The 20,049-nt window shown below is 37.6% G+C and overlaps 1 protein-coding gene across 25 annotated transcripts in view; it reads left to right on the top strand.

Moving 5' to 3' along the window:
- The first annotated feature begins 210 nt into the window (after window positions 1–210).
- The window catches only part of SCEL (sciellin), a 106,976-nt gene continuing 87,137 nt past the window's right edge, over window positions 211–20,049 (top strand). For 24 of the 25 annotated variants that reach the window (XM_036455824.2, XM_036455835.2, XM_036455818.2 and 21 more), the window contains exon 1: window positions 211–361. The gene's annotated coding sequence lies outside the window, so the exon portion shown is untranslated. The remainder of the gene's footprint in view (window positions 362–20,049) is intronic. The other variant, XM_036455820.2, reaches the window with a different exon arrangement.

Genomic DNA, 20,049 nt, shown 5'->3' on the forward strand with positions numbered 1-20,049 from the left:
TTGCCAGTGTTATAGTCCTGTGTGTTGCTGATACGAATTTAAAAAAGTGGTAACAGCAGCACTTTTGGTTTTGGCCAAACAAGGCCATAATGTATAAGAAGATTTCACCAAAGACAGTAGGTCCACCAGGGAGCCTGTTTTCATTGAGTTGGTATTTGTACAAGGTGACACCCTCTTTCACACCACCCACCTCCTCCCTGAGTGACTCAGCCCCGAGGGAGAAGCCTCTGAACTGCTCATTAGCGCGGGCAGGTGAAGTGCGAGCGCCACTCAGCCCACTCCAGGTGCAGGGCGCTTCAGCGACCCGCCTCGGGAACCAGGCAGACTTTCGGACAAAAAGTCCTGTTTTCAGTCAAGAGAGGTAAGTTGAATCATTTTTGCAAACAAATAGGTCTGCTTTTCTTGCATAACTTTCTTTGTTTTCTAAGTAAATGATTAAAATGAGAACTTAGTGTTCACTTTGTCTTTTCCCAGTTAAATTTTGGCAACTTCCAGTGGGTTGTTGCGCGTGTCCACAGCTCCTTATTCCTTGCTGTGATGTAGATCGCATTGGAAAGTTTGCCCATCTGCAGGCATCACAGTAATGAGAACCTTTTGGAGTTTCTGCGTAGGAGCTGTCAGCTATTGAATCCTCTCAGACACGGGAGAGTAGATTCTTTCAGTCCAGGGGCCAGCACCCTCTGGTTTATTTTTCTCAAGGCTCTCCCTGTTTTCACAGATAGATGATACTTTTAGTGAAAAGATAAACCCTCTTGTTTTACAGATAGTGTTATATTTGTGTTTTTTTTTCTTTTGTTTTGTTTTGTTTGTGTGTGTGTGTTTTTTTTTTTTTTTTTTTTTTTTTTTTTTTTACTATTAAAAACATTACAAGTCATTGAGCTGTGAGAGAGGTGACAAAACCATCCCCCACCCATTCTATTTTCCCCATTAAGAAAATCACATATTTTGCATTCATGAACCAAGGAATGAATCAGGGTGGGGTTAAATGGGGGCGTGGGGGAGGTGTGGTTTCACAGGAATTCCTGCACGTTTGGCTCACTTCTCTATGCTGTACCCTAAATTCTAACCTGAGATTGACTAATGTGTGTGGGGCAATTTTCAATTTCTATTCATATCCTAGTCCTGAAAAACCAGTTTTAAAAGTCCTTTGATAAGAACAGAAAGGTTATTTTAGTCCGGCTTTCCTTGATAAATTGACTTGCAGGACTTGTGTTTTTTCTCCACCGTTTCTATTTGTGATACAAAGCTGCAGAAATCAAATCCAGGGGCTCCTCAAAATTTGCAACTACCCTGTTTCCCCGAAAATAAGACAGTGTCTTATATTAATTTTTTTCTCCCAAAGTTGCGCTAGGTCTTATTTTCAGGGGATGTCTTATCTTTCCACGCGCTAGGTCTTATTTTCAGAGGATGTCTTATTTTCGGGGAAACACGGTAGCAGCTCTGTGTCCTTCAGAGGGGCGCTCCCCACAGTGTCCCCAGGCTCTATTAAGTTCTGGAGTTTTCATTGCTTCCCTTGCTGACCATGTCATGTGCATCTCAGGGCCATTTAGAGCTCAATTCCTGAAGGTTTATTGAAGAATTTGAAAACTTGGCTTTCCAACCTATAGTAACCAGAGAGATAAAATTTAACATTTGTGGATTATACTTTTATTTTTCATGAACTATGATCAGATTTAAAACTGGCTTTCACCTCCACAGTTTATATAATGCAAATATAGCGGAGTTTTGTTTTGTTGTTGTTGTTGTTGTTGTTTTTTTTTTTTTTTTTTTTTTTTTTTTTTTTTTTAATATTTGCTTATTCCAGTGTTTAATGTATTGGAGAAAACTGAGATATGACATCAGTAAAAATTTTAGTAAAACATTTGGTTGATTTAAAATGTCAGAATAGAGAGAGAATGTAGATAAACCTGCCAGGAATTTTATTACAGTTTTAACTTTGTGTAAGTCTTAGATCTAATTGACGTAATTTTCAGTTGGAAAAAACATAGGCTCATCCAGTATAACTCATGGGTTTTCTAGATGAGGACAACAAAATACATAAATGTTAAGCAATTTGCCAAGACCAGAGTAACAGGACCTGCATGAGAAGTCAGATCATCAGACTTTTGTGTTTTTAAGTTTCTTTAATGATTTTTCAAGTTTCTTTCACATTAAATATGTACTAGCAATAACTGGGCATTCTTCTGGATCTATAAATGGACTACCACTGTTATGGAAGTGAAGATTTTCTTACCCAGTTACACTTGAAAATTTATGACAGTATGTATGGTATGATTATGATATAATGGGATATATTTTTAATTTGTGATTTATGAAGTCAATCTTGTTCTTTATTACATGAATGGGTTTTTAATCTCAGGAAATGTTAGCTCCTCTGTAGGAAGATAATGAGTGTGTATAGGTTGTGGTACAGCCAATCAGGGACATACTCACCTCACCTATCATTCCATAGGTGCAGCTTACTCACCTGGCTGTCTCCTCTAACACTGGAATGTTTTTAAATTTATCTTTTGACCCTTCACCCATTTTTCTCACCCACCACCTTCGCATCTGGCAACCACTTTTCTCAAATACATCTGTGTCTGAGAGCTAATGTGCTCAACGTCCATCCATGTTGTTACAAATGACATAATATCTCCCTTTCTCATGGCTTAATAATACATACTTTACAGCTGATAGCTCAATTGATGTTTTTGTTTTTGTTTCTTTTCAGACTTAACCCATTGGAATTAGTAATTATTCAAAGAGTGTATACATTCTGGGGGGACACTTATATATGTATGTCTATGTCTATGTCTATGTCTATGTCTATGTCTATGTCTATGTCTATGTCTATGTCTATGTCTATGTCTATGTCTATGTCTATGTCTATGTCTATGTCTATGTCTATGTCTATGTCTATGTCTATATCTATATCTATATCTATATCTATATCTATATCTATTGATACATTTTTTTTATCTATTAATTCATTCATGGGCATTTAGGTTTTTCTATATTTTGGCTATTATGATATTATTAGTGTTATAATAAATATGGGAGTGTATACATTTCTTACATAATCCTATTTTCATTTCTTTTTGGTATAAACCCAAAAGTGGAATTGCTGGATTCTATGGTAGATCTATTTTTAATTTTTTGAGGAATTTCCATATTGTTTTCCATACCGATTGAACCAAAAGGGTTTCCTTCTCATCACATCCTTGCCAGTACCTGTTGTCTCTTACCTTCTTGATGATAGCCATTCTAACAGATATAAGGTAATATCTCATTATGGATTTGATTTGCATTTTCTTGATGATTAGGCATATTAATCACCTCTTTTTATATGGTTTGGCCATCTGTATGTCTTTGGAAAACATGTTTATTCAGATCTCCTGCTCATTTTTAAATCAAATAGTTTGCTATTAATTTTTATGAGTTCTCTACACATTTTGGAGGTTACCCACATATCAGGTATGTGATTTGAAAATATCTTCTCTCATTTAGTAGGTTGCCTCTTTATTTTGTTGATAGTTTCCTTTGCAATGAAAAAAAAAATTGGCCAGTGATTTCACATCTAGAAATATATCCCAAGAAACTAGAAACACCAATCAGAAAGGATATATGCACCTATATGTTCATAGCAGCACAATTTACAATAGCTAAGATTTGGAAACAGCCTAAATGCCCATCAGCAGATGAGTGGATTAGAAAACTATAGTACATCTACACAATGAAATAGGTGCTATAAAAAAGAAGGAATTGTTACCATTTGCAGCAGCATGGATGGACCTGGAGAGCATTATGCTAAGCAAAATAAGTCAGTTGGAGAAAGATGAATATCACATTATCTCACTCACCTGTGGAATATAATGAACAAAACCAGGTCCAGAGACAGAGAAGCATCTATCAGATCATCATACCTCAGAGGGAAGGCAGGGGAGGGTGGAGGTAAAGTGGAGTGATCAACCAAAGGACTTATATACAGGTCAGGAGCAGGGAAGAGAAGGAAGGAAAATGGGGGGATAAGGTCACATATATAATACCTAATCCATAAAAAATAAATTTAAAAACACCCCCAAAAATGAAGAAACATTTTAGTTTAATGTAGTCCCACTTTTTTTTTTCCTTTTAATATCAGATTCAAAAAATCATCACTAAGGCCTAAGTCAAGGAGCTTACCTCCTATGTTTTCTTTTAGAGTTTTATGATTTCAGGTCTTACATTCAAATATTTTATCCATTTTGAGTTAATTTTTGTGAGTGGTATAAGGAAATGGTCCAGTTTTATTCTTTTGCATGTGACTGTTCAGTTTTCCCAACCCCATTTATTGAAGAGAATATACTTCCTTATTGTATATCTTGACCCTTTTGTCATAAATTAGTGGATAATTTATGCATGAGTTTATTTCTGGGCTTTCTCTTCTGGTCCACTGATCTGTGTCTGTTTCTATGCCAATATCATACTGTTTTAATAACTATAGCTTTGTAATATAGTTTAAAATCAAGGAGTGTGATTCCTCCAGCTTTCTTCTTCTTTCTCAAAATTATTTTGACTACTTGGGGTTTGCTGTGATATCATATAAATTTTAGGATTTTAGGTTTTATTTCTTTGAAGAATGTCATTGGAATATAGACAGAGATTGCATTGAATCTGTAGATTGCTTTGGATAGTATGGACATTTTAACAATATTGATTCTTCCAATTCATGAGCACAAATATCTTTCAATTTATTTGTATCTTTAAAAAAAAAAATATATATATATATATATATATATATATATATATATATATATATATATATATATACAGTGGTGCCTCGCATAAAGAACGCCTCGCACAGCGAACGCTGCACACAACGAACTTCATTTCATGATTCATACAACGAACTTCGTTTCACACAATGAAGTCGCCCGAGCTTCCACGACCGCTTTGCCCGAGCTTCCACGACTGCTTCGCCCGAGCTTCCACGATCGCTGCCGATGTATTGCATCCTTCCGCGCAGGCACTGCAGGCAGTCGTTAGTCACTGCGCTTAACTTAAGCACGTATCGCGGCAATCGTTCTTCATTACGAATTAAATCACGCACGTATCACGGCAGTCGTCCTTTTAAGTTAAACTCAATATTTTTTTTATATCATGATGTATCTAAATAAAAATAATAACAAAAAATTTATCTTTTTTTATGTCATCTTAGCATATTTTATGCTACAGAACGAATTATTTTTTTTAACATGTATTGTTATGGGAAAACGTGTTTCACATAACGAACTTTTCGCATAACAAACTTGCTCCTGGAACGAATTAAGTTCGTTGTGTGAGGCACCACTGTATATTATTGATTTTTTACAGAGAGGAAGGGAGAGAGATAGAGACCTAGAAACGTTGATGAGAGAGAAACATCGACCAGCTGCCTCTTGCACACCCCCTACGGGAGATGTGCACGCAACCAAGGTACATCCCCTTGACCGGAATCGAACCCGGTACCCTTCAGTCCGCAGACCAACTCTCTACCATTGAGCCAAACCAGTTTCGGCCATTTATTTGTATCTTTTTCAATATTTTTTATTAATGTCTTATAGTTTTCATACAGGGTTTTCACCTCCTTGCTTACATTTATTCCTAGATATTTTATTCTTTTTGATGTAATTATGAACCAGATTATTTTATTTCTCTTTCTGTTAATGCATTATTAGTATATAGACACATAACAAATTTTTGTGTATTGATTTTATATCCTGCAACTTTACTGAATTTATTAGTTCTAACAATGTTTTTAATTTTAAAAAAAATATTTTTTATTGATTTTTTTTTTACAGAGAGGGATAGAGAGTTGGAAACATCAACGAGAGAGAATCATTGATCAATTGCCTCCTGCACACCCCCTACCGGGATATGCCTGCAACCAAGGCACATGCCCTTGACCGGAATCGAACCCGGCACCCTTCAGTCCGCAGGCCGATGCTCTATCCATGGAGCTAAACCGGTTTAGGCATAACAGTTTTTTTTTTTTTTTTTTTAATGGAATCTTTGGATTTTCTATATATAATATCATGTCCTCTACAAATAGTGACAGTTATACTTCTTTCTTTCCAATTTGGATGCTTTTTCTTGACTAATTGCTGTGTTTAGAACTTCTAATGCTATAGAGAATAAAAATGGTGAGAGTGTCTAATTTTTTATTGTAGTAGAAATAGTATGATGTAAGCTATCAGCTTGTCATATATATCCTTTATTATGTTAAAGTACACTCCTTCTGTATCCACTTTGTTGAGAATTTTTATCACGTGTGGGTGTTGAATTTTATCAAATGCTTTTTCTGCATCTATTGAGACAGTTGTATGATTTTTAGCCTTCATTTTGTTAATATGGTGTATCACATTGACTGATTTGCAACATTTTGAGCATATCTAGAATAAATCTCATTTCATCATGGTATATGATCCTTTTAGTGTATTGTTAATTTTGGTTTGCTAATGTTTTGTTGAGAAATTTTGCATTTATGTCTTCAGGGACAGGTTTATTTCTCTGTAATTTTATTTTCTTGGGGTGTCCTTGTCTGGTTTTGATATCTGGTTTTGGTATTTGGTAATGCTAGCCTCATAAAATGAGTTTGAAAGAGTTTCTTCCTCTTCTATTTTTTGAAAGAGTTTGAGAAGGGTTGATACTAATTCTTATTTGAATGTTTGGTAGAATTTTCCAGTGAAGCCATGTGGTCCTAGACTTTTGTTTGTTGGGAGGTTTTTTATTAACCAGAGGAATTTTGATGGAAATACCTGAGAGATCTGTTTTTCTGGTGACTTTGTAAACAAAACAAAGAGGATATGTTTTGAATGACTGAACTCATACTGTGGAGTGAACTGCATATAATCATATAATTCACCAAGCACTTAACTCAAGCAAACATGATTTAACTGATAATGTCGCATATAATTTTGCCATTAACTTGAAGCATTCTTTAAGGAGGAAGTTCAAGAGAAAACTTTGTTGGTTTCACACAGCATATCTGTTGATGTTATCCTGTTTCTATGTCATTTGTTGACTTCTTTTCCCTTCCTGAGAATGTTGAAATAAGGGCTGCATGTATTAATTGCTGTGTACCTGTCTGTCTACAATTGCTCAAGTTCACTTATTTATCTAAAGTCTTTATCAAATGTTTTTAAGTGTTTTTAGCTTACTATTATAAAAATCTATGTGATTTTGAAATTTAGGAAAGATCCTTTCTCAAATGGGTGCTTTATCAAATGACAACCACATTCATTAGGTTTGCATTTTATGTTAGTTGCTAAATTTTTTAGAGATATAAATCATCCTTTTATTGCAATCATTAATTGGAAGAGTGCACTTTATAGCTGTCCATTAAAGACAACTGGCTTACTTCTAGACATGAGAACTAATAGTCAAGTACACATTGTAATTGTATACTGGAGAGCTCTAAGCATCTAAATAATTTATTCTGTGCTTCTAGACGCAATTTCTCTGGCCTAAAAAGTTATTAAGTTTCCTTTATATGGAACCTTTTGGGGCAAAGTAGTGAACTATTATATAAACCACACTTTTAGAACTGGGATACACACATCCTGGGAAACTATGGCAGTATTCCAGAAAATGCACAGAAGCCACAAGATTAGTTAAAAGGTTTTGCAGAAAACTGCTCATCTAAAATCCTGCCTTCTTCCTCACTCCTTCCCAGTGTACTCTCTTGTGTCATTAGGTAGAAGCTTGAAAGGAATTCATATAGGAAGAAGTGCAGGAGGCTGGAATCCCAACAGATGTGGATTTAATTATGACCCCACTTTAGTTAAGCCTAACTTGTGAAATGATTGTGCTCATCTCACAGTACCAACATATAAAAAGAAAACTTAAGCCTAACTTGTTTGGCTCAGTAGATAGAGCATAGGCCTGGGGATTGAAGGGTCCCAGATTCAATTCCAGTCAAGGACACATGCCTGAGTTGCAGGCTTGATTCCCAGTGTGGGGCATGCAGAAGGCAACCAATCAATGATTCTCTCTCATCATTGATGTTTCTCTCTTTCCCTCTCCCTTCCTCTCTAAAATCAATAAAAAATATTTTTTTAAAGAAAATTTAGGGTTCTTAGTGAATTTTAGATAGAGAGATATAGTTAGGTAGATATAAAAATACATATGCCATATGATATAATATAACATTTTATATTACTATGTCTTTCATAGTAACACAAAGAAGTGTAAAACATCAAGAAAAAAATCTCTACCAGAAAAATATGGTACTCAGATGAAGAAAATAAAAGTATTTACTTTAAGACATACAGACTTTCTTGAATAAAAGCTTCTTTGAGTGCTGTTCTTGGATGGAGAGATTAAATATCACACATGTTAGCACTTCTCAAACCATTACATGGAGGACTCATGCAATCCTAATAAAAAATTCCAATAGAATATTTATTTTGGTACCAGACAAAATGCTTTTAGAGTTTATCTGAAAGAAATGAGTGAGTAAAAAGAGCTGATAGAATTTCTACAAAGAAATTAATCAGGGATGTATGTGCTAGATATTGAAATGTATTATTAAGGAAAGAATAATTAAGAGATTTCTTGATTAGAACAGACAACTATAAAGCACATTCTAAACTATATTAGAATTTAATATGTTACAAAGAATCATATATCAATGAGCAAGGGATTCATTCTACAATTACCAAAGTAAACCCATATGCATTAGAATTTCCATGTAATGATAAAATATTTTGAAAAATTATGTAAATATTTAATTAATCTGATTTGTCCATCAAATATCCTTCTACTAGAGGCCCAATGCATGAAATTTGTGCAAGGGTAGGCCTTTGCAGCCCCTGCTGCCGAGGCCCTTGCTGCACTGCAGCCCCGCCCCCACCCTCCCGCCCGCCCCCTCCTTCCCCCACACACCCCTCTTGGCCTGGTACTGCCTGCGTCCACCAGGACACACCCACTGGGCCTCCCTCAGCGGGATGATCATGAGGCAATGGCTGGGCCCCTCATCAATCGCATTGCATCCACCTTGGCTGGCCTGGCACCAATGGATGTCATAACATGATCATCTGGACAATTGTTCCGCTGTTCGACAGTTCAGTCAATTTGCATATAACCCTTTTATTATTATAGGTAACTGATTATGTACCAGATGCTGTAATAAGATTTATTAGAAATACAGCTGTGGGGAACATGATCTTGGTTATGATGTCAAGATTTACAGTGTGTGGGGTGGGGGTTGGAGAAGAATATTCAGCCACACAAACAGGCAGTCTGTATAGTAATGTTACAGGGAAGAATCCTTTGCTCTTTGAGTTCTCAGCCTGGGGAAGTGGGAGTTGTGCAGGTTGGGATGGTGTCACTGAATGTTTGTGGGAAGATATCTAATGCATGACTTCAAATAGAAGTCTTTTCCAGAAAGAAATTAAGTAGTGAAGAAAATTCAGAAATAAGAATGTTTTAGGCACAAGGCATAGAGTGAACAAAATAGCTTAAAGGTGACTAAAGGATGAAGACTTTAGGGAACTGGAGTGATTCACTGTGGCTGAATGAAGTTAAAATTTGAGTGAGGGAAGAGGACTGGAAGTATGGATTGGTGAGCTTTATTAACAACTTGGATTTTACCCTGACTGAAATAGAGCACCATTGGTATCATTAAAGAAAAAAAAAAAATGCAACCAAGAGATATGTAGAAGTAGAGTTGTAGACTTGGTGATTGCTTGGATTTTGAGGTCAGAGAGAAGCATCAAGGATGTACTATAGGGATTTTTAATGAGTGGAAGAGTTAATAAGGGAAAGATATAGAATAAAAAACAGAAGCTGCTGATAAAAAAAAATCAAAATTAGAAAATTAGTGATAAACTGGGAAAACATAGATATTTCTTTTTTTATTTCTTTTTTTTATTATTGATTTTGTACAGAGAGGAAGGGGGAGAGATAGAGAGTTAGAAACATCGATGAGAGAGAGTCATCGATCAGCTGCCTCTTGCACACCCCCTACTGGGGATATGCCTGCAACCAAGGTACATGCCCTGGACCGGAATCGAATCCGGGACCCTTCAGTCCCCAAGCCAACGCTCTATCCATTGAGCCAAACCGGTCTCAGCAAAACATAGATATTACTGATAAATAAAGAAAATAAGAAAGCAATAAAAACTCTATAGCCAAAACCGAAACCGGTTTGGCTCAGTGGATAGAGCATTGGCCTGCGGACTGAAAGGTCTCAGGTTCGATTCCGGTCAGGGGCATGTACCTTGGTTGCGGGCACATCCCCAGTAGGGGGTGTGCAGGAGGCAGCTGGTCGATGTTTCTCATTGACGTTTCTAATTCTCTATCCCTCTCCCTTTCTCTCTGTGGAAAATCAATAAAATATATTTAAAAGAAATCTATAATATTAACCAATGGATAATTTAGAAAATAAGAAGTAACCAATAAAATTAGAAAATGTGCAATTGAAGCAAAATGATAACACTTTCATCTTTTAAATTATTCAAGAGATTAATAAATGATCATTCTAAATGCTGGCAACTGTATGGACTCTCGTATGTTGCTAATGGATTATAAATTGTTATAAGGCTTATGGAAAGAAATTTGACAATAGGAATGAAGAACATTTTAAAAGTTATAGCCCTTGGCAAATAATTACACATTTAAGGATCCATTCAAAGAAAATAATTAGAGGTGTTTTCAATGACTTTTGTATAATTTTGTTGCAAAAAATGGAGGAATTACATTATACTGACAAATAGACCCATAAGATGAAAGATTCTGTAGTCACAGAAGAAATAATTATTTAATTATTTTTTAAGTGGCACTGAAAAATGTGTACCTGTAGGATCTAATAGGCAATAATAATAATAATAATAATAATAATAAAATAACAGTGACTGATGAAAGGTGCCTGATTTTTTTCTTTGTGTTTTCTTGTATTTTCCATATTCTCTGTAATAAGCATATATTACTAATATTCTGAGAATGATCATATCTGAAGTTGGGATAAAGAATGACCACATGACAGCTGTTGTGAATGTGAAATATGATAAAGTATTTAAGGCAACTAACAGGATTTTGGCCCTAGTTTGTGGTCAAAATTTGGATTTGCATTCATTTAACAAATATTTTCAACTAGAACTGACAATAACCTATGAGGGTTCAGGTGATAAGTCATTTTTATTAGCTAGCATTCTTATTAATAAATATTAACCCAGTGTTTTTATAAAATGAAACAGCTGTCCCAGAGAGTAACACTTTATGCCAATACTTGATGTTATCATCTGCAGAAAAGACAGGTGGTGGAAACAAGGGTGGGTGGGAATCTTACATTAAAAATAAAAACCAACAGTAAGAAAATTTTATGGTTGGTGACTATCAGATTCAGAAAATTGGTAGCATATAGATAAATCTCTGACTAGCTAAAAGGTTTTGTCTGTGCTACATTCTGAGCTGTTTCACCATCAGTAAGCAAGTTTCCCAATTTTAAAATCAGACTATGAGGCCCTGTCTGCGAAATAGCCAACTTACAGCCATCGCAGCAGGCTAAATCAGTCCACCGGTCTGATAAGATTGGTTTCCTTCTATAATACACTGCATATTTAGAACAGCCCATTGATTTAAATGGGCTTGTTGACATTTATGCTTTACGAAGCGCCGTTTTCTCCTTACATAATATTTCATGTTCTTTTAGGTGATAATTAGTTGTTTGATGGTTTTATTTGCCTTCTAGAAGGCACTGCTTTTGTTTATTGGTTTGTAATTATTGGGCTCCACTTATTCTTCTAATGAAACTGGTTTAATAAAATTTGTGCTTTTCAAGTTCCCAGGGAGTTTTCCCTATTACCAGTGATTTCTGAGATTTAAATACTAGTGGGTATAGAACCATTATTGGGTTATGAGACCCTCAAGACTTTTTCATACACAAAGGTAAATACCACTAGGGCGGGTACATATGCCATTTTCTGTTCATTTTAGCTGTATATCTTTCCTTAGTCTATGTTAGCTTTTTAATACTTTCCATCACTATAAAGATTTCCCCTAGGTGACTATTTATATTTGGTATTTTCCATAGAGATATCAACTTACATAAGTATATTAGAAGCTTGATAAACTGATTGGAAATGTTTGGAGCAGTTAACATACTCAGTTGTCACTCTGTGATGAACTCATGAGACTTTGGTAAAATGATCAAAAGTCTGCTCCAAGTCTCAGTTTTGCAGGAGGTCCACCACAGATGTCTGCAACAAAGGAAATATCGTTCTTCTCACCTCTCAGTTTGGTAACTTTGTACCTGCTGGCCCTTTTTGCTTCCTGGGCTTTTGGAATAGGAATTTTGGTGTTAGGCTGATTTGGGTTGGAATCCTAATGGTACATAAGCTATGTAACCTTAGGCAAACCACTCATCCTAAAACCTCTTTCCAGAAAGAACTAGTTTCACCCACTTCCAACTCCTTCCCTAGCCTTCTTCAAAAAGACTCTGACTTCATTGAAATTATTGGCCATAAAGTTTCACATAAGTGTACAATGAGGGTAATAATAGTGGCACCCTGAAAGCATTGTGTGAGTCTTAAATGAAATAATATTGTACATATAAAATTTAGCTCAAAAAGCTAAAGCTGCCAAAACCGGTTTGGCTCAGTGGTAGAGCGTCGGTCTGCGGACTGAAGGGTCCCGGGTTCGATTCCGGTCAAGGGCATGTACATTGGTTGTGGGCACATCCCTGGTGGGGGGTGTGCAGGAGGCGGCTGGTCGATGTTTCTCTCTCATTGACGTTTCTAGCTCTCTATCTTTCTCCCTTCCTCTCTGCAAAATATCAATAAAAAATATATATATTTTAAAAAAGCTAAAGCTATTAATATCACATGATCCAAAATATCAGCCATCAGAATGGAATTCTTTTCTTATGCTTTCTGTAGTCTTGTTTTTTTGTCTTCTCTTATTCTCTATTTTGTTCATTTATTTTTTGTCCCACAGTTTTTCCTTTTCTGTCTTACTTTTCCTATTCTCTTTTCTTTTTGCCCCACTCAATTCCAGTCTCTTTGCCCATATATAATCTTTCTTAAAAGACAAAGTTAGCAGGGAATGGTGAAGTTACTATTAAAAGGCAAGTCAGGAGGCATTTTGTTCTTGGGTGGGAAGGGAAGAATGAAATCTACAAAGTATTTATGTCAAGAGGACCCAAAAGATGAAGAATAAGATTGTAACTTAGTTGGGAGATGGGGAATTCTTGGAGTTGGCACAGGAGGAGATGAGGCTGAGATCAGGCTATTGGAATACAGAAAAATGGTTCTACATGGTCCCCAGGAAGTGGTATAAATTGAGAGAGACCATAAGGAGATAAAGAAAAGCTGAATATAAGGCAATTTAAGGACCAAGATGTGCAATAGCTTCAAATAGATCCAGAGAGCACTGAGAAAGCTTATTAGTTTTGTGATTGAGAACTGCAGATGAGTGATTTCATCTAAAACCTAAAGACAGATGTCCTTGGGCAGAAGATGTAGGTGGTGGGCCAGAAGTTGAAAAGTTTCTTTTCCCTTCTATCCTAATTAACTGTGATGTCATGATTTCATATAAGAGTTTCCAGCTTGTGTATTCAGTGCTTTAAACTCAGGAAAAGGTTTTTGTAGTTCTCAGCATAATAGACACACAGCTTTCACACATTTTTGCCCATAATATTCCACATTTAAAATACAGTTGCTGGTGTCTGCCACTGTTAGTCATATGTACTGGTGACAGCTTTTAGAGGAGCTAAGATTGGAGTTTCATCTTTCTTAAGAAAGTGAGAAGTTAAAAACTTAATTAGAATGAATGATGGCACTTAGATATGAGCACAGTTGGCTCAACTGAGGCTAAAAGAGTGTTGAGTAGATCTGAACCTCAGAATAACCTCAGTGCCTACATAAATAATTCCTTTAAAGACAGTATACAATTAACATTGTGTTGCATATATTTTTATACTATCAATTTGAGAGGATTGTAATCTCTAATGCATGCTATTATATAAAAGGCTATTTTAATAAGGGCATTATTCACAGAGACATATTTTAATAACTAGAAATGTTCACGTATAAAAATATTGTTTTATATTCTGGACAAGATGAAAGGAGTTCCATTGCACTAAAATTTCTGTGCAATTAGAAGGTGATGAAATAGAGGCTTGTACTTAGGGTAAAATGGCCAAAGGGTTTTAAGGGGGAAAAAGAAGCAGAGCAGGTCAGGCTGAAGGAGGTCATGCAGGAAATGTAGGAGAAATATACGTAGACTTGATGAGAAACATTTTATTTCCTCACAATATTGGTCATTAGCATTAAAATTACTGCATATTTATTAAACTATTAAATCTTAAAAATATTGTAGAATACATTAGTTTCCTTTCTCATTTACCTTCTGTAAATGAATAGCATGGGCCTAGGAAAGAGTATAAAATGTTATCCAGCTATTTAATGGGGAGATTAATCCAGGGAAGGATTAGAGTAGGCTATTCATGGCTTCAGTGTGGCCAGGGAAGGGGTGAGGCTTGAGGCTGAGCCTGTCCAGGGATGATGAAGTCATTCATTACTGCTGTTCCTTCCAGTTTCTCCCATTATCTTTCTTTTTAATTTTTTTTCTTTATTGATTAAGGTATTGCATATGTGTCTTTACCTCCCATTTACCTCCCAAACCCCCACTCATGCCCTCCCCACCTGGTGTCTGTGTCCATTGGCTAGGCTTATATGTAAGCATACAAGTCCTTTTTCTCCCACCTATCCCTACCTTCCCTCTAAAGTTTGATGGTCTGATTGATGCTTCTCTATTTTGTTCATCAGTTTATGTTGTTCTTTATATTCCACAAATGAGTGAGATCATGTTGTATTTATCTTTCTCTGACTGACGTATTTCACTTAGCATAATGCTCTCCAAGTCCATTGTTGCAAATGATAGGAGTTCATTTCTTTTTACAGCGTAGTATTCCATTGTGAAGATATACCATCATTTTTTAATCCACTTATCTGCTGATGGGCACTTAGGCTGTTTCCAAATCTTAGCTATGGTAAATTGTGCTGCTATGAACATAGGGGTGTATATGTCCTTTCTGATGGGTATTTCTAGTTTCTTGGGATATATTCTTAGATCTCCCAATTTCATTCCTCTTTCAGAACTCCAAAAGACATTTCCCTGAATGTTTGGTATTGAGCATATCACATGATACTTTGAGCAACATATAATGTGTCCTGTAAAGAGCCCATGGAGCTACAGTCACAGTTCCTCATCCTGCCACTTACTGTATGACCTTGGGCAGGTTATTTAACTTTTCTGAGTTTTGGATCCTATAATTAAATATAATAATGCTCATCTGGGATAATTAAATATATAAAGGTCATAAAACATGTAGATACTCAACAAGTGAACCTTGCTGGGAACATCAAAGAAATAAGCATATTGCAAGGCATAATATCCTATCTAATAAAAGAATAATATGCAAATTTACCATCACTCCAACACACAAGATGGCTGCCCCCATGTGGTCAAAAATGGCTGCCCCATCTGGCCACCACAAGATGGCCAGCAGGGGAGGGTAGTTGGGAGGGACCAGGACTGCAAGGGAGGGCAGTTGGTGATGATCAAGCTTGCAGGGGAGGGCAATTGGGGGTGACCAGGCCTTGGGGGAGGACAGTTAGGGGCAAAAAGGCTGGCAGGAGAGCAGTTAGGCATCAATCAGGCTGGCAGGGGAATGGTTAGGGGGTGAATAGGCTGTCAGGCAGAAGCGGTTAGGGGCAATCAGGAAGGCAGGCAGGCAAGCAGTTGGGAGCCAGCAGTCCTGGATTATGAGAGGGATGTCCCAGATTGGAAAGGATGCAGGCTGAGCTGAGGGACACCCCTTCCTCCCATGTGCATGAATTTCATGCACCAGGCCTCTAGTTTTACTAATAAAAGAGTGACTTGTATCTTATGTTTTGTAGATCACCATGGGCTTTTAGACCTTCTATTGCTCCACAATGGCCTCATAATAGGTAGAAAGAACATTATTAGGTTCAAGTAACTGAAATATAGAAATACAATCTCCTGAACAGCTTTATTTTTTTCTTTTGCAAGAAGAAGTTCAGAGAGAGAGATAATCCAGGGCTATTGTGGCAGCTCTAGGATACTGTCAAGAAACCAGACTCTTTCCAATTTCTCGCTCTGCCATTGTTAATGTGTGACTTTAGTCCTGGTGGTTAATCCCTGGTCCCAAAGAGGCTACTCCTACCTTTTGCAGGGCATCCTAGTTCCTGAGAAGGGAAGGGTTAAGGCAAAACGCCAAGGCACTTTCATGGAAGAGGCAACAAGATAAAACTGGGAAAGCAAGTGGGTTTGTTGGAAACTCTTACTAGAAAATACATCACGGACTCCGGTGGAGTTAGTGAGGTGTTTATAGGATACCTAAGGCTAGTAATTGGCAGGTTAAGAGCCATGATATTGTTTGAAAGTCTTATCTCATTTGATTCCTTTTAGCTAGGACTTCTGGAGAATGCCTACCTACCAAAGGCAGGGAAATAGCAGACCCTCTTGTAGGATGTTGGATCTGACTAGAGCAAGCCCTAAATGTAAAGAGGACGTATCTGCTTTTCTCTAGACAACTCTCTGCAGGATGTGCTGACAACCTGGAGTCACTGGCATAGAGGAAAGATGAGGAGCCTCAAGCTACAGAACTTTAGGTTGAGTCCCAGCTTGGCCAGTCATCAGCTACTCAAGCTTCTGTATTTGCAAAGTAGGGATTATGTCCCTCTTAAAACACTGTTTAGAAACTCAATGAGATAAAATGTACATAACTATAAAGTCATCGAAAGTATTGGTATTGTCTGAGCTCTCCTCCCTGCCTAGCAGAGCCTAATGGGAGAATTGAGACGGGATATGCAGGAAAATCTAAAAACAACATCCATATAGAATCATACAGTTGTCATGATTTATGCCTGGCTTCTTTCATCACTTAACATGTATCAGTACTTCTTTCTTCTTTGTTTCAGAATAATAGTCCATTGTATGGATATACCACATATTATGATGTATCCATTCATTTCTTGATGATCATTTGGGCTGTTTTCAGTTTTGGGCTATTGTAAATGATGCTGCTGAGCCCATTTGTGTACAAGTGTTTGCATGGACATATGCCAAGGGAATATCAGGCAGGACACCGAGAAGGCTGTTCTGTGAGGGTTTGAATGCTGCAGTGATTCCTTGAGAGGCTGCCCTGGGTCTCGTGCTGCCGGGCACTGGAGGCAGAAGTCATGGGACTTCCACAGAGAAAGATGCCAAGAGTCAGGCAGGCCCCTGCTGTCTACCTTCCTTCTCTCACTCTAACGCCAGGGCACCTGTCTGAACCTGTAAAGATTCGTGATGAGCATTATTTCTGGTTGCTAAAGAAGGACTTGGCTTTGGTTTAGAAATTAGATTCTGCTTCTTATCACCTTCGGCATGTTGGACACTCTCCCTGAGCTTCGTTTGTCTTATCTCGGAGATGAAGGCAACAGTAACTGCAGACTTTATTCAAGGCTGAGAGACAGTGCCTATGAGGTAACCTGTTCAGAGGAGGTGTTCAACTAATAGGTATTTACATTATTAGCAATTGCCCTCTGTGTGGAGGGACATTCAAGTTAGAGATAGTGTGGTCCAAAGCTCTTAGAATGACTTAGTGTTGAGAAATGTTTTAATCACTTTTCCCAGAAGAACTTTATTAGTTTGCTGGGGCTGCCACAACAAAATACCACAGACCAGGGAACTTAAACCACATAAATTTGTAGTCTCACAGTTTTAGAGACGAGAAGTCCAAGGTCAAGGTGTTGTCAGGTTCTGTGTCTTGTGAGGTATTTTTCCTTTGCTTACAGACGGTCACCATCTCTCTATGTCCTTTGTGCACGCACATCTCTGCTATCTCTCTGTGTGTCCAAATTTCCTCCTCTTATAAGGATACCAGCCAGATTGGATTAGGGCCTATCCTCATGGCCTCATTTAATGTAATCACATCTTTAAAGACACTCCAAATACATTCACATCCTAAAGTATGAGAGTTAGGGCTTCAACATATGGATCTTTTAAAACACAATTCAGACCACAACAGCACCTGCTCTGGGAATATAAAAAAAAAAAAATGGGCGCTTCCAGATACCCCAAGTTATACCTATAAATGGCTGTCTGATAATGGTACCAATAGCATTTATTGTTTAACAAAGTGATTTTTGTGTACATTACTCATTGGCTCATCAAATCACCTCATGTAGTTGATGGCAGGTGTCATTAGCCCCATCTTCCAGGGAGATTGTCTCAGTGACAGAACTTGCTGTGATAAAGCTGGGCCTGGGGTGTGCTTCTGCGGTGAGAGCTGATGCCCCTCCAGCATTGCATTCCCTGCCCAGTTGGATGAACTTTGCAAAAAGCAGAACACCGAACCCGGGGAGAGCAGACATCTCTGACTGCTCAAGAATTTTCCAATTTTAAAACAGAAAGTCTCACGTCAGCAGAAACCAAGAGCAGACTTATTCATGAAACAGAAAAGGCAGTGCCTAGGGCCTGTGATTTTTTTAGGGGCCCGCAAAAAAAGTTCTAATTTAAAAAAATATATATATTTTATTGATTTTTCCACAAAGAGGAAGGGAGAGGGATAGATATCTAGAAACATCGATGAGAGAGAAACATCGACCAGCTGCCTCCTGCACACCCCCTACCGGGATGTGCCTGCAACCAATGTACATGCCCTTGACCGGAATCGAACCTGGGATCTTTCAGTCTGCAGACCGACGCTCTATCCACTGAGCCAAACTGGTTTTGGCAAAAAGTTCTAATTTTCATTCCTTTTATCAGCAGAAGAAAAAGTAAATAAATATAATCCTATATAATAAAAGCCCAACATGCTAAGTGTCTAGTCGTCCATTCAACCAATCAAAGCGTAATATGCTAATGATATGCTAAGGCCATTCAACTGCTCACTATGACATGCACTGACCACCAGAGTGCAGACAGTTGACTGGTCGACCAGTTGTCATGGCATGCACTGACCACCACGGGGCAGACACTTCAACAGGTAGGTTAGCTTGCTGCTGGGGTTTGGCTGATCAGGACTGAGTGAGACAGGCCAGACACATCCTGGTGACCTCCTGCACGCAGTCCCTTCCCAGGTGGCCAACCTCCCGTATCCTTGCCCAGTCCTGATTGTGCACAGTGGGGTCCTTCAGCCTGGCCTGTGCCCTCTCACAATCTGGGAGCCCTGGGGGAGGTCAAAGAGCCTGTTTCGGCCCAATCCTACAGGCCAGGCCAAGGGACCCCACTGATGTACGAATTCGTGCACCAGGCCTCTAGTAATAATAATAATAATAATAATAATAATAATAATGAAGAATATATAATAGTGAAGCCAGCCTGAATTATTTATCTTTATACTAAACAGTCATAAATATAATTTTAAGTGTATGTGTGTATATGTATGTGTGTAAAGGAAATTTCTAAAAACCTGATATGTCCTGTATGTTATCAATTGAAATTTAAAAATGTATGTTACAGAAAAAGAAGTTTTTTTTGTTTTGTTTTGTTTTGTTTTTAAAGAAGAGGCCTGTGGGGGGAAAAAAGTTCCTAATACAGCTCTGAAAACCCAATCAATTCTAGGCAAACTGGGACTGTGGTTTGCCTTAACCCCTTAATAGTTTAGAAGTGGTGGTTGGTCATAGCTAAGAAACGTGGGGCTTCCCCAAGCAATGGTTACCTAAAATGATCAGAGTGCCCCAGCTCTGGATTGCCATGCCTCTGACTGCCTCCTTCCTCATCACACTTCTGCTGACCGGGCTTACCTGGGCTCCCTCAGAGGAGCCATTCGCCCTCTTTCGGGTGCTCTGCATGACGTGCTGTCAGTTCCATGTCTCATTTTATTGGCCTGGCTAGACACTTATCTAACTCATCTTTTGTCACGAACTACTGGCTCAGTGCTTGGCATATCATAGGCATTGAGTACACATTCATATATTTTTAACTGTTTTATTATCATTCATATATATATATATATATATATATATATATATATATATATTATTGACAATATTACAAATGTCCCTCTCCTCTTCCAATCCAACACACATTTACTGA

The sequence above is a fragment of the Pipistrellus kuhlii genome, unplaced genomic scaffold (assembly GCF_014108245.1).
Source record: "Pipistrellus kuhlii isolate mPipKuh1 unplaced genomic scaffold, mPipKuh1.p scaffold_m20_p_3, whole genome shotgun sequence".
NCBI lineage: Eukaryota > Metazoa > Chordata > Mammalia > Chiroptera > Vespertilionidae > Pipistrellus > Pipistrellus kuhlii.